This window comes from Ochotona curzoniae, unplaced genomic scaffold (genome assembly GCF_017591425.1).
Source record: "Ochotona curzoniae isolate NIBS_2020 unplaced genomic scaffold, NIBS_Ocur_1.0 contig_4612, whole genome shotgun sequence".
Taxonomy (NCBI): domain Eukaryota; kingdom Metazoa; phylum Chordata; class Mammalia; order Lagomorpha; family Ochotonidae; genus Ochotona; species Ochotona curzoniae.
The window spans coordinates 3,813,295-3,825,405 of record NW_024466343.1 but is presented as its reverse complement, the minus strand read 5'-3'; positions in this window follow the sequence as shown (position 1 = coordinate 3,825,405).

Below are 12,111 nucleotides of genomic sequence, written 5' to 3'. Positions count from 1 at the left end.
AAATACCTATATCCAAATTTAGGTAATTAATGTGGGATCAAGAATCCATCACACATTTTATTCTCATCTAGGGACATGAACATTTATAAAAATATCCAAAAGGGATTAGGATAATTAAGAAAAATAAAATAAATAAATAAAATAAGCAAAAACATATCTTGATTTAATTTTTGACAAAAGCTATTCCTAGTACATAGCTTAAAGGGTTAAAGAAAAGTAAAGAAAACACCTTTATCATTTTGGCTGAAATTTTCAAGTGTTTCTTTCAATTACAACAGGTATAAAAGTAAGAGGGGGAAAATACCAGAAGTAAAATCAACAGGACCCCCAAATTACTAGGAAAAGAAATACCCAAAGTCTTAAAGAATAGTGAGTCTTATATTAAAGAAGAGCATGAAAATATTTGAAAACATACTTCTGAAATATGTCAAGAAATATGAATATATTGAACTATTTGGAAAATTATTTGTTCTTATTAAGGAAAGTAAGCTATATTACAACTACAGAAATTGGTTTAAATTAAATAGTGCCAACCATGTCCTATGGCAACATTTGGAAAGCAATTTACATGATTTCCCTCAATAATCCTACCGAGTGTCAGTTTTTCATTTGGGAAATAAAAAAAAATGAGTGAGGAAAATAAGAAGCTTTCATGAATTTATTCAATTAATACTGGAAAGAAATGGGAAGTAAGCCTGCACCAATACTGGGTATCCAGAATAAGTGTTTCAATAATGTATTTAAAACCTAAGTATTATTCATTTGAAAGAACAGATGGCAGAGGTAATTACTTGCATGAGGAATAAGTAATGCTGCATGCAACCATTAATTGCACAAACATATATATGTGTATTTTTGAAATACTATATAAAAGACACAAGAATACCTACCAGAAAATTTCCAGATTAAATATTGTCTAAATAAAATTATGTAATCATAATAGAAATACATTCCTGTATTAAAATCTATCACAACATATAAACACATTTTATGAAACCACAGGAGGGAACCAAGTAAACTATTTTTCCCTGAGAGGATATAATGAGTCTTCAAAAAACAAGTAATATTTTCAGTAGAGTTTGAAGAATTTGGACTACATTACAGAAAAAAAAAATCAGTTTTTATAAGAAATAACTAAATTAAATTATGTGCTAGGTTTTAAGAGTGATTTGATCAAATTATTAAATTCATTGGTAATGGCATGTTTAAGAGATTAGTATAAATGTCTCAATGTAAAAAACTTAAAAATAATGCAATTGTTAAACAGTTAGCATGCATTTTAGGGCTCTAGAAAACCAGTGGAAAGAATACCTAAAGAAGTGATTGTCCTCAGAAAAATTTCACGTCATCAGGTAAGTTTACAAATTGTTTTCCTGAGGTCATATCCACCTCTTGAAAGTTATTGAGGAAAAATATTCAATGTCAGGAAGTAAAGATGGCACATTTAAGGAAAAACAGAAACAAATTTCAAAGGATACTTCTGGGAGCAGAAGATGCATATATAGGCTGACTTAAGAAGCATCTCTCAAGATTTTCCAAGTATTTGGTACTGCTGTCACCATGGTGGGGATCTTGTTGAAGCCTCTGGCTCCTGGCTTCTGCTTTTCTCAGCCTGGTCACTGTAATCATTTTTTCTTAAGATTTGTTTATTTTTATTGCAAAGTCAGATATACAGAGAGAGGAGGAGAGACAGAGAGGAAGAGCTTCAGCCTGATGATTCACTCCCCAGGTGACCACAATGGCCAGTACTGTGCTGATCCGAACCCAGGAGCCAGGAACATCTTCCAGGTCTTCCAAGCAGGTGCAGGGTCCCAAGGCTTTGGGCCGTCCTCGACTGCTTTCTCAGGCCAGAAGCAGGTAACTGGTTGTGAAGCGGGGCTGCCAGATTTAGAACTGGGGTCCATATGGGATCCTGGCATGTTCAAAGGTGAGGACTTTAGCCACTAGGTCACTGCGCTGGGCCACACTGTGATCATTTTTAATTCTACAGTTTTGAATGTTTACCTCAAACAAAACACTGGGAAGGTATATTTTTAAAAAGCTTCTTGGCATAGGACCTGCAAACTGATCCTCCACCCTGTGGTGCTGGCAGCTTGGAAGTGTGCTGGTTTGTTTTTGTACCTTCTTAACTTCCAACTCAGCTCTCTACATAGGACCTGGAAAAGCAGTGAAAGATGGCCCGACTACTTAAGACTCTAGACTCATATGAGAGACTCAGAAGAAGCTCCTGCCTCTGACTTGTGGCTTCTGGCTCCTGGCTTCTACTCATGTCAGCTCTGGCCATTGCTGCCATTTGGAAAGTGAACCAGCAGATGGAGGACCTCGCTCTCTGTTTCTTCCTTTCACAGTAAAATATGTGTCTTGAATAAAAATTTTAAAAACTTAAAAAATTCGAAAGTATCTTATTGGCTTGAACAATGTTAAAAGTTAGAAGATCCTCTGCAGAAAGCATCTGGTGACTAGTAAACTATATGAGACCTGAGGATATTTTAAGGGAAACATACTAAAACATGAATTTCAGCAGAAAAATGTATTTTAAAGTTTCAGTTCAGGTAAGTTATTTGACTTCTAACTTGAGGAATGTAGAATCTGAGTTTGCTAGCATGCATTAATTTAAATGCACAAAAGTCATACATAGATTACTAAAGAATAAAAAACAAGGCAAAAGCTAAATAGTAATAATAGTAATCGTTGCTGTCTGGCAGCGATGGACTTGGTGCACAGAGCAGATAATAACACGCGTGTAGTCTGACTGATGCTCAAAAGCCTAAGTTTATTAGTGACATCAGACTTTATAGGGTCGTACAGGATAAGGGAGGAGGTCCTGAGCTTATCAATGGAACACATTGTTTCTATACTTTTGCTTGGAACTCTTGCTTTGTATATCCCACCAAGTATTCTCATTCACATTCTATCCACTCAGCTGTTCTCATACAAATGATATCCAATCAGTCACACAAATGGCATCCATCCAGTTGTTCTCATACCAATGTCATCCTATTAATTGTAATCCTGTGCTTGCTGACCTGTGTTTACCGACCTTCTAGGGTCACGATGTTCTTCTACAAATAATAGTAATAATACTAACATAGGATCCCTGCACATGCAAGGTGAGGACTTTCGCACTAGGCCCAATACTGGCCTTGTATGTCACAGTGTCAGCTCCCATTCAGCTTATTTTCTGCCATAAATAGCGATGATTTTCCTCTAACTCTGGCTTCACTGCAAATGCTGATATGGTTGCCAAAAGGTTGTTTATATACAACATTCTCATCATAAAACACATAGCTAACTTCCTACTAATTGAAACACCCCTGAACTAAACCCTATGTTCAAGGCAATGTCATTTTCTGACAAGCTATATTTCAGTTTTCAAAATATTATGAAGAGTTATGGGACAGTGTGGGCTGATTTTGAAACTGGAGGCCTACTTGCGATGCTAGATGTGCTATCAAGGGCTCACGTTTTAGTACAACGACTAAATCCTCCATCTGCAACATAACATCCAAAGGGCGTAAAAGTTCATGACTATTGTTTATTTCTGATCAAGATCCTTGCCAATGACCTGGTAAAATCCAGTGTGGTATACTCACAGTGTTTGTGCCTCTACCACCAATGTGAGAGACCCAGAAGAAAAGCCTGCCTCACGGATTGGCCTGGCTCAGCCTTGGCTATTGCAGCAGTCTGAGAAGTGAAAATACCTAGGGAAAAATGATTCTGCCTCTCTCTATTTCTCTGTAACTGTGACTTCCAAATAAATAAATGAAACTTAAAAAGTTTAAGTTAACCCCACCCTTAACAAAACTGGTTCAGCATGGGAAAGAATAGATTGAAAGTTGCAAATATGAGCATAAATGATCAGTGCAAGGACTTCATCTAACGCACTCATACTCAGAAAAAATTCAATTGAATGTAGCTTACATTCTCAGAAGTGGGAGCACGAACAATCTTCCTTGGAATGAGGTAACTCCATAATATTTCTAGAGGTAATTTTGATGTGGTGAGATCATTAGAAGAGGGAAAAGTTAAAGGAAAATGGTGTATTCAGTTAGTATCAGTTCCAGTTATGGGGCCAGCATTGTTGTACAGTTGGCTAAGCTGTTTGCATGCACTACTGGCATAACATATCAGTGGAAGTACTAAATGCTCTGCTTGCAGTAAGGCTCCTTGTGGCTATTTCTGGGAATGCAGTCGAAGATACTTCAAATATTTGGTTACCTGTCATACCTGTAGACCTCATGGAACTTCTGAAGCTGGACTACAGCTTGGCCCAATCCTGGCTATTGTGGCCTTTTGAGACTAAATCAGTAAATGGGAATCTTTCTCTCTCGCTCTCCATCTCTCTCTCTCTCTCTCTCTCTCTCTCTCATCTTTCTTTACTTCTGTAACTGCCTTTCAATTATAATGTATTGTTTCTCAAAAATGTACCAAAAACACTTAAAAAGGTTAACTTTGTTAAAGAACTTAATTTGTGGCCCAACACTATAGCCTGGTGGCTAAATCTGTGTCTTGCAGCTGCCAGGATCCCATATGGCCACTAGTTCATATCCCAGCTGCTCCACTTTCCATCCAGTTCCCTGTTTATGGACTGGAAGAGCAAGAGAAGGAGGCCCAAACCTAAAGACCTTTCACTTGCATGGGAGACCTGGAAGAAGCTCTTGGCTTCTGGCTTTGGATCGGCTCAACTCTGGCCGTTGGGGCTATTTGGGGAGTAAATCAGAGACTGGAAAATCTGTCTCTCTTTGTCTCCTTCTCTCTGGATACCTACCTTTCTAATAAATAAATAAATACATTTTCTTTAAAAAAAAAAAGGAACTTAATTTTTCTACCAGTTTGTGCAAAGTAAGCAAAGTCCACTAACCACTTAGTATATTTGATTAATTTGAAGATAATTGACTTCAAGCAAAACCTTACACCTCTGATGTTATCAGAGTATAATTTTTTTTAAATTATGTCTTGAGAATTTTTCCTGGAAGTAGAGACATATTTCTCTCAGCTGTTATATTTGGCTGAGATGTTTGATTAAGAATAAATCAAGAACATAGATAAAGGATATATTGTAACAATAAAAACAGTAATGGAAAATACATTTAATTGGGTGTTTGATATGTGATAGCAAAGGACTTTGTATGCATTTACACATTTTATCTCAACAACCATATGAAATATGTGAGATTCAGACAAATATTTACATAGCCATGCAGCAAATAAGGAGCATAGCTCAGAGAGGCTCTCAGACATCAGGCTTCAGCACTCATGAGCACTTCCCACTGTCTAGGAAGTCAAAAGGGTCATGCTCGCTTGCTGGTACAACAATGGTACATAAACTGATAATTTTTTCATGTCACTCTTAAGGTTTAGAGTCTGTGGGGATGAAACACAATATTTAGAAAAGATTTCACATTTTCAGGTTCTGGGGAAAAAAATCATATACAGGATACATTTCTGGGTATATAGTTCCCAAGCTTTTAAGTAAATCGATATCACAGTTATATAAAATTGTTGAATCATATCATTGACTTGTAGCTTGAAAACAAATATTCAGAAGTGGAATAGATGCCCAGATGATAGTACTTGAGAAATACACTTACTGGAGCAAAGAGAATGAAAATGGAAGGGAAAGGAAGTAAATGAATGTGAAAGAAATTCAGTAACTAAAAAGGAAATCAGAAGTATCTTCAAAAGAAGGAAATGGGCTGAAATGAAATGCAGATTTAAAAGTCAGAAAACCAAAAAGAACTGTAAAAAAATAAGAGCAGAAAATAGTAGATCAAACAGGCATGTGCGTGAGCATTCTTGAAGAGCTAAAGGGATGAGGTTTAACTTTTGGTGTTTGAATCATCCCTTATATTGACAGTGTGCAGTGTAGTCATTCTGTAAAGGCTCAGTAGAAAAGCAGGCAAGCCACAGGCTTCCAAAGGCCATGCTTTGCAATTCACTTGAACCAATGATATGAAACAAGTCCATTATCTCCTGTATTTGTTGTTTCTATTTTGAAGCACTTAGTTTTCATTTAGGTAGCTATTCTCTATTATTGCTGATCCTTTCAGTCAAAAGTTACCCCATTTTTAGAATGTGTGAAGCTCTTTACTTAGACTCCTATTCTATAGATTCACACATACACAATTCTTGTCCTCTTTGAGTTAATAACCTTAGAAGACAGGCATGTAATTCATGAGACAAAAATTCATTGAAAGCCATGAATGCAATGCAAAAACATAGGCCTGGTTTACTAGAGATTGAATATGTTTGAACAATACATGCTTAAAATTAACAAGAGATGAGATTAAAAAGAGCATCTGCTCACAAATCAGGTATCAAAAAAATATATATTGGCAAGAAATAAACCAGCAAAGAAAAGCAGTATCACTGTTAACTGAATGCAGACACAAAGAGCCAGAGGGCTTGAACTAGATTCCCTATTATTGCCACAAAAATAGAACAATAACAATAAACAAATGGCAGGGTCACCAACTCCGTTATGAAAATTGCCAATAAAAAACAATGCATCAGACATATTAAGAATTTTGCTTTGGGAATGAATCAGAGACCATTGTAATCACTGAAGCCTGTAATATAACCTGAGAATTCTTCAGCTACTTATTATTCCATCCAATCAGGTTTAGCAAAACAACAGACATAAAGCTTAGCTTGTCTAAATTATTTCAGAGATCGATGCCAAACATTAAGTCAAATATAACTGCAATAATGTATAAAGAAACATACAATGTTGCTAAGCCAGGAATGTGATAACCAAACTTATAATTGTACCAGTATTATAATCAAAGTCTAGTAGTCTCAGTAATGAAAAAGGGCATTCTATTACATGTGTATTTACAGATATCAAGAGCCTACCAAAATATAATCACTTATTTGGGATTAGAATTTATAGACAATTTCAATTGTAGGTTGAAAAGTCTAACAATGACTAAAAATCATATATTTTACATTGAGATTTTCGTTGGTTGGCACAGTTAGCCATCTATCAAATTCTTAGACATTTTTTATTCACTTACTTGAAAGTCAAAGTTACAGAGAGAGAAAATGACTCTTCCATCTGCTGGTTCAATGCACATATTGCTTCCGTAGCCAGGGACGGACCAGGCTGAAGTTGGGGGCTCGGGGATTTGTCATCTCCTGTGTGGGTGACAGAGGCCCATTAATTGTGCCATCTTCTGCCACTTTTCTCATGTCATGTGCAGGGAACCAGAACAAGCTATGCAGAGCTGAGCCACTACAGCATGTTGGGTTTGTCTTTTATTCATATTGGTGGGATAGATTTTGAATCTACAGAAGAACTATTTTGACCAGCCTCTAATAGCAACTTACTGTGCATTGATTACACATTCCACAGATGGTAGAAACCTTCCTTCTAGTGTCTATGATGGAAGAGCAAAAGCACCCCTCCCTATTGCTATTATCCTTCTTAAGAACTTGGAAAGGGAAGTAGTTATTTGATAATTTCTCCAGGTCCCAGACAGTAATAAATGTATTCTGGAAAAGGGGTCTTTGAATTGACTGAAACACCGATAGGATTACATAGAGCAGGGGAGATGTGGCTTCCATTTCAAGAACCTAAATTTGCTACCTACATATTCAATTTACTTTTTCCTTTGAATATTTTTGACTCTTAATCTTAAGGGTTATTGAAGGATGAAGATTCCTCAGATATTCTGTAACTATTTCCTGCTGATTATTGATGGGGGCTTTGCTTATCACAGGTTCAGAATTCTCTTCCTATTTCATCTAGACAATCCATCCCAAATAGCTGGAGAATTTCCAGTCTGTGTCTATGACGGTGCTCCTTGCATGGATTGCCACTTTCAGAAGTTGTTGTCTTCTGAAACACAGAAGTTTATCAGTCAGTATGAGAAAAATTAGAAAGGTATATTTTGTCAGAGGGGTATTCTTTAAGAAGGGAAAAAATGTATTTTATTATTTTCCAAATACTAGGTTTTGATAGATTGTTGCTGTGCAACTTGTAAAACCTTAAAACTGTGTGTAAAGATGTACAGTGTCCCTTTCAGTGAAACTATTACTGTTACACTAGAACTGACACATTCCACTAGTCAGTGCATAGACTCCTTCTTGTTCTATAAGCATATGCTCTAATGTTTGTCATTTGTCCATGACTACTTTAGACAGTGTGTGCAGACTTGAGTACTTGCTGTAGAAGTGGCCTGAAGTATAGGCCTAAGGTAACAATCAATTTTAAATTGCCTAAGGTAACAATCAATTTTAAAAATCAGCTTTATGTTAATTTCCAAAATCTTCTAATACTCACTGAGGAGTTCTTATAAATGGAGGCTCCAGAGTGTATCAAGAGAAGGGACTAGATAAATCATCCCTGACTTAAAGTACAGCGGCATTGATATGGCAAATATGAAGACTATATTTATCTTTTTGTCTTTTGAAGAAGTGTTTGAGGACCTCAATTGGATCACTGGAGTAGGCAGACTTATCCCTTACATATACCTGGGCATGCCCCTCTCTTTTTTCACAAGAGTTTGCAAAAGAGGTGAACCAACAAGAAGGGTTGTGCCAAAGTCAGGGCACACACCCTCAGGCTCTGATCCCTGATCGGAGATCCCTTGCCAACCAAAGACAACAGGATATGAGAGTATAGGTTGCTTGCTACTATCAATTGGCATCAGTATGATAAAAGGAAATTCTGATGACAGCACAGGTTCTTATAAGGATCACGTAATGAACCTCAAGGACATAGGGAAATGCAGGCAGCAATGCAGAGGCAGGGCCAGAATGAATCCTGCCCACATGTCCTGAAACCTAAGCTCCAGGACCCTCTTCTCCAAGCTAAGACAGTCATTGCAGCAATGTCAAGATGAACCATGCCTGCACAGCTCTGGCTCTAGGCTCCAGACCTTGTCCCAGCTGTGACTCAGGCTCTCTGAAGAAGAAGAGGAAGATGAAGAAGGAGAAGGAGGAGAAGAAAACAAAGCAGGAAGGAAGGAAGGAAGGAAGGCAGGAAGCAAGGAAGGAAGGAAGGGAGGAATGAAGGAAGGAAGGAAAAGGGGCTTAAGTATTTTTAAAACAAATTTATATTTATCTTCAACTGACAAAATAACTATTTGTTCAACATACTAAGCAGCAAAATAATTAACATAGGGCTTACCACATCTTAGATTGCCAAGCATATTGACAAAAAGCAGTACAAACATTACTGTAACTTGAGTAGATGTTAAGCATTTTCTTTCTTTAAGAAAAACATATTCCAAAAAAAGAGAGAATGTGGAAACAATTACCCACTTTCTTATACCCCTTGGTCCTTTGTGCCCTAATCAACTATGTAAATATAATAATAATAATAAATTCAAATTCACTATCCCATCAGGGCAATAGGCTTCTTTTTATTTCAAATTTGGCATACTGGGGAAAATCATATAAATAATCCAATTTTCTTTTCTGTGAAGAAATATCTTTAAATAACACCAAAAATATAAATTTCTCTTATTTAAATGATAGATTCAAAATGACAATGCCTAATACATGCATAAAAATAAATTTAATTTTTGTTTAAATAGATAAGGTAAGAAAGCATATCCGTTGTTCTGTTGTAGGTAATTCAGCATAGGAAATTATTAGTAAGATAAGAGTATTCACTTCTCTAGAGCTGTGTCTACATTTCTCATCATTTATTGCAAGCGATATCCCACACGAGTGTAACTTGATCTCACCAATGACCACCACTATCTGATCTAAGAATGGACACCTCACTGAGCCTGAGACTGTCACAATCAATCCTGCTGCACTGAAGGTTAAAAGTAAGAAATCCTACATCAGGAGTCATCACAGCTAAACAAGTTAACGATTGTCCTCTAGTGATAAAAATCACCTGTTGTAGCGACTACAAAAACCTCCCTGAATATTGCTTTTCCAGCCTCTGCTTCAAGTGAGGTATTATATTTCATAAAATTATTTTTTAAATAAAATCCACTTAATGTCATCCTGACACTATAATCAAACGAATTCAAAAATCAAATTGTGCTTCTGCTTTGAGCCATTTTTTGCCTTGTATACATACCACAGTTCTTAATATTGACAAAATTACACTTGAAAACATGCAAAAATTAATGATTGTTATACAGCCTTCACACAATGATGGTGACTTAATACCAAAGTTTCCACCTGAAGTTATACGAAAACTCCTTTCCTTAAGGGAATTATTTTGATTTGCAAGAGTTCTTTCATCTTATGTACCATACAGGGTCCAATTTAATTGAGTTTTGTTTTCCTATCAATATTAAAAACTCTATAGATGGCTGTCTAAAATGTTCAAAAAAAGAAAGAAATTGTCACTCAAACCCAGTATGTTTAAGAGGTACAGTACAAACCATTCATTTTATTCGATTGTATGACATTATAGCTAGCACATTTTCTATTTTTTGGAGCACAAGAATGGTGCAGTTATTGATAAGTTATAACAATCAACAAGAAAAGCAAGTTTAGCTTTTGAACGAATTCCCAAAAGACAGTTTTTGAGGTAATACACAATTGTAATGAGTGCTAGAGTAACACCTTCAATTCCCTGTAAGAGCTGAGGAATATAACAACAGATGTTACAAATGCTACTGGAATACAATGTGCAAAATGTTTATGTTGTTGAAAGTCACCTCTGGAAATTGAGCTGATCCAAATCCAGGTGTCTAGGGCTTTTGTCAGGTCTACCACATGGGTGCAGGGTCCCAAGGCTTCTGGCCATATTCTGCTGTTTTCCCAGGCCACAAGCAGGGAGCTGCATGGGAAGTGGAGCAGCAGGGACATGAACAAGTGTTCATATGGAATCTTTGTGCATGCAAAGTGAGCAGTTAGCCACTGAGACATTCTTTATATTCTTCATAGAAGAAGAGAATAACTGCAAAAATGTGGATATATTTCAATTATTAAAATCATACATAAAAACATAACTAATGTTCATTTTCTTTCCATAAGTTTTATTTGTGCACTGTGCACCACAGTAATATATTTTATGGGTAATGTTATTTTGTATGTCAGTACTACATAACTTATTTGCATTATTTCATAATTAATCATATGCATTATATTACGGGATTCATTTGCATTTGCTTTCTTAGACAATCTAACAATATTATAAGGTATACATAATTTTTGTCAATTTTAAATATAAAGAGAACTATCCTTAGAAAGCTTACACAAGTTATTTAAAACCAAACAGCTAGTAAGAAATATTATTAAAAATCAAAGCAAAAAATCTTATTGCAAAACTAACTCTATCAACATTTTTATGATCATTAACCCAAATTGCAAATCAGAAACTGCAGCCTACATTTCCAAAATTACACTATACCATGCACATTTATTGTAATGCATTTTTAGTTTCCAAAGGTAGTATTGAAAAATATGTGATTGGGCCTGGTACAATGGTTCAATGTCTAACCTCGCAAGTGCTAGAATCTTACATGGGTGCCAGTTCATGTCCCAGCTGCTCCACTTTCATTCCAGCTCCCTGCTATGGCAGTCAAAAATGGGCCAAAGACCTGACACTCTGCACCCACTTTGGAAACCCAGAAGAAGCACCAGACTTCAGATAGGCTCGGCCCCAGCCATTGTCGCCACTGGGGGAGTGAACCAGCAGATGGATGATCTTTCTCTCTGTCTCTTCTCCTCTTTGTATGTCTGATCTGCCTTTCCAACAAAAAATAAATGTTTTTATAAATGTACTATTGATTAGAATGAGCTTTTGCTCTACACCAGGAAAGAGTTGCTAATGAGCTTTAACATCAGTTTGTCACTTTGGTTCTTCAATACTTCGCTAATATCTTTAGTAAGAACAGTATTTTGAAACATGTGGTTCAATTTATTAGATATTTTTAGTGGTCATGCCTCAGGGTTGAATTTTTAGATATAAAAAATATCACTAATATATTATAGGTAGGTAGCTGACAAATGGACAGAGGATAAGTCAATAAAATCAATCACAGCACAGATAACTAAATGCTCAGAGTCAACTGGAAAGAGCCAACATTTTCTTCATGTTATTTTCACTTAGTTTTAAGTCTTCTAGGACAAAATATATGAAGATTATAAGTCCTGAAATTTAATCAAATTTAAGTAAAAATAGGTTTTTACTCA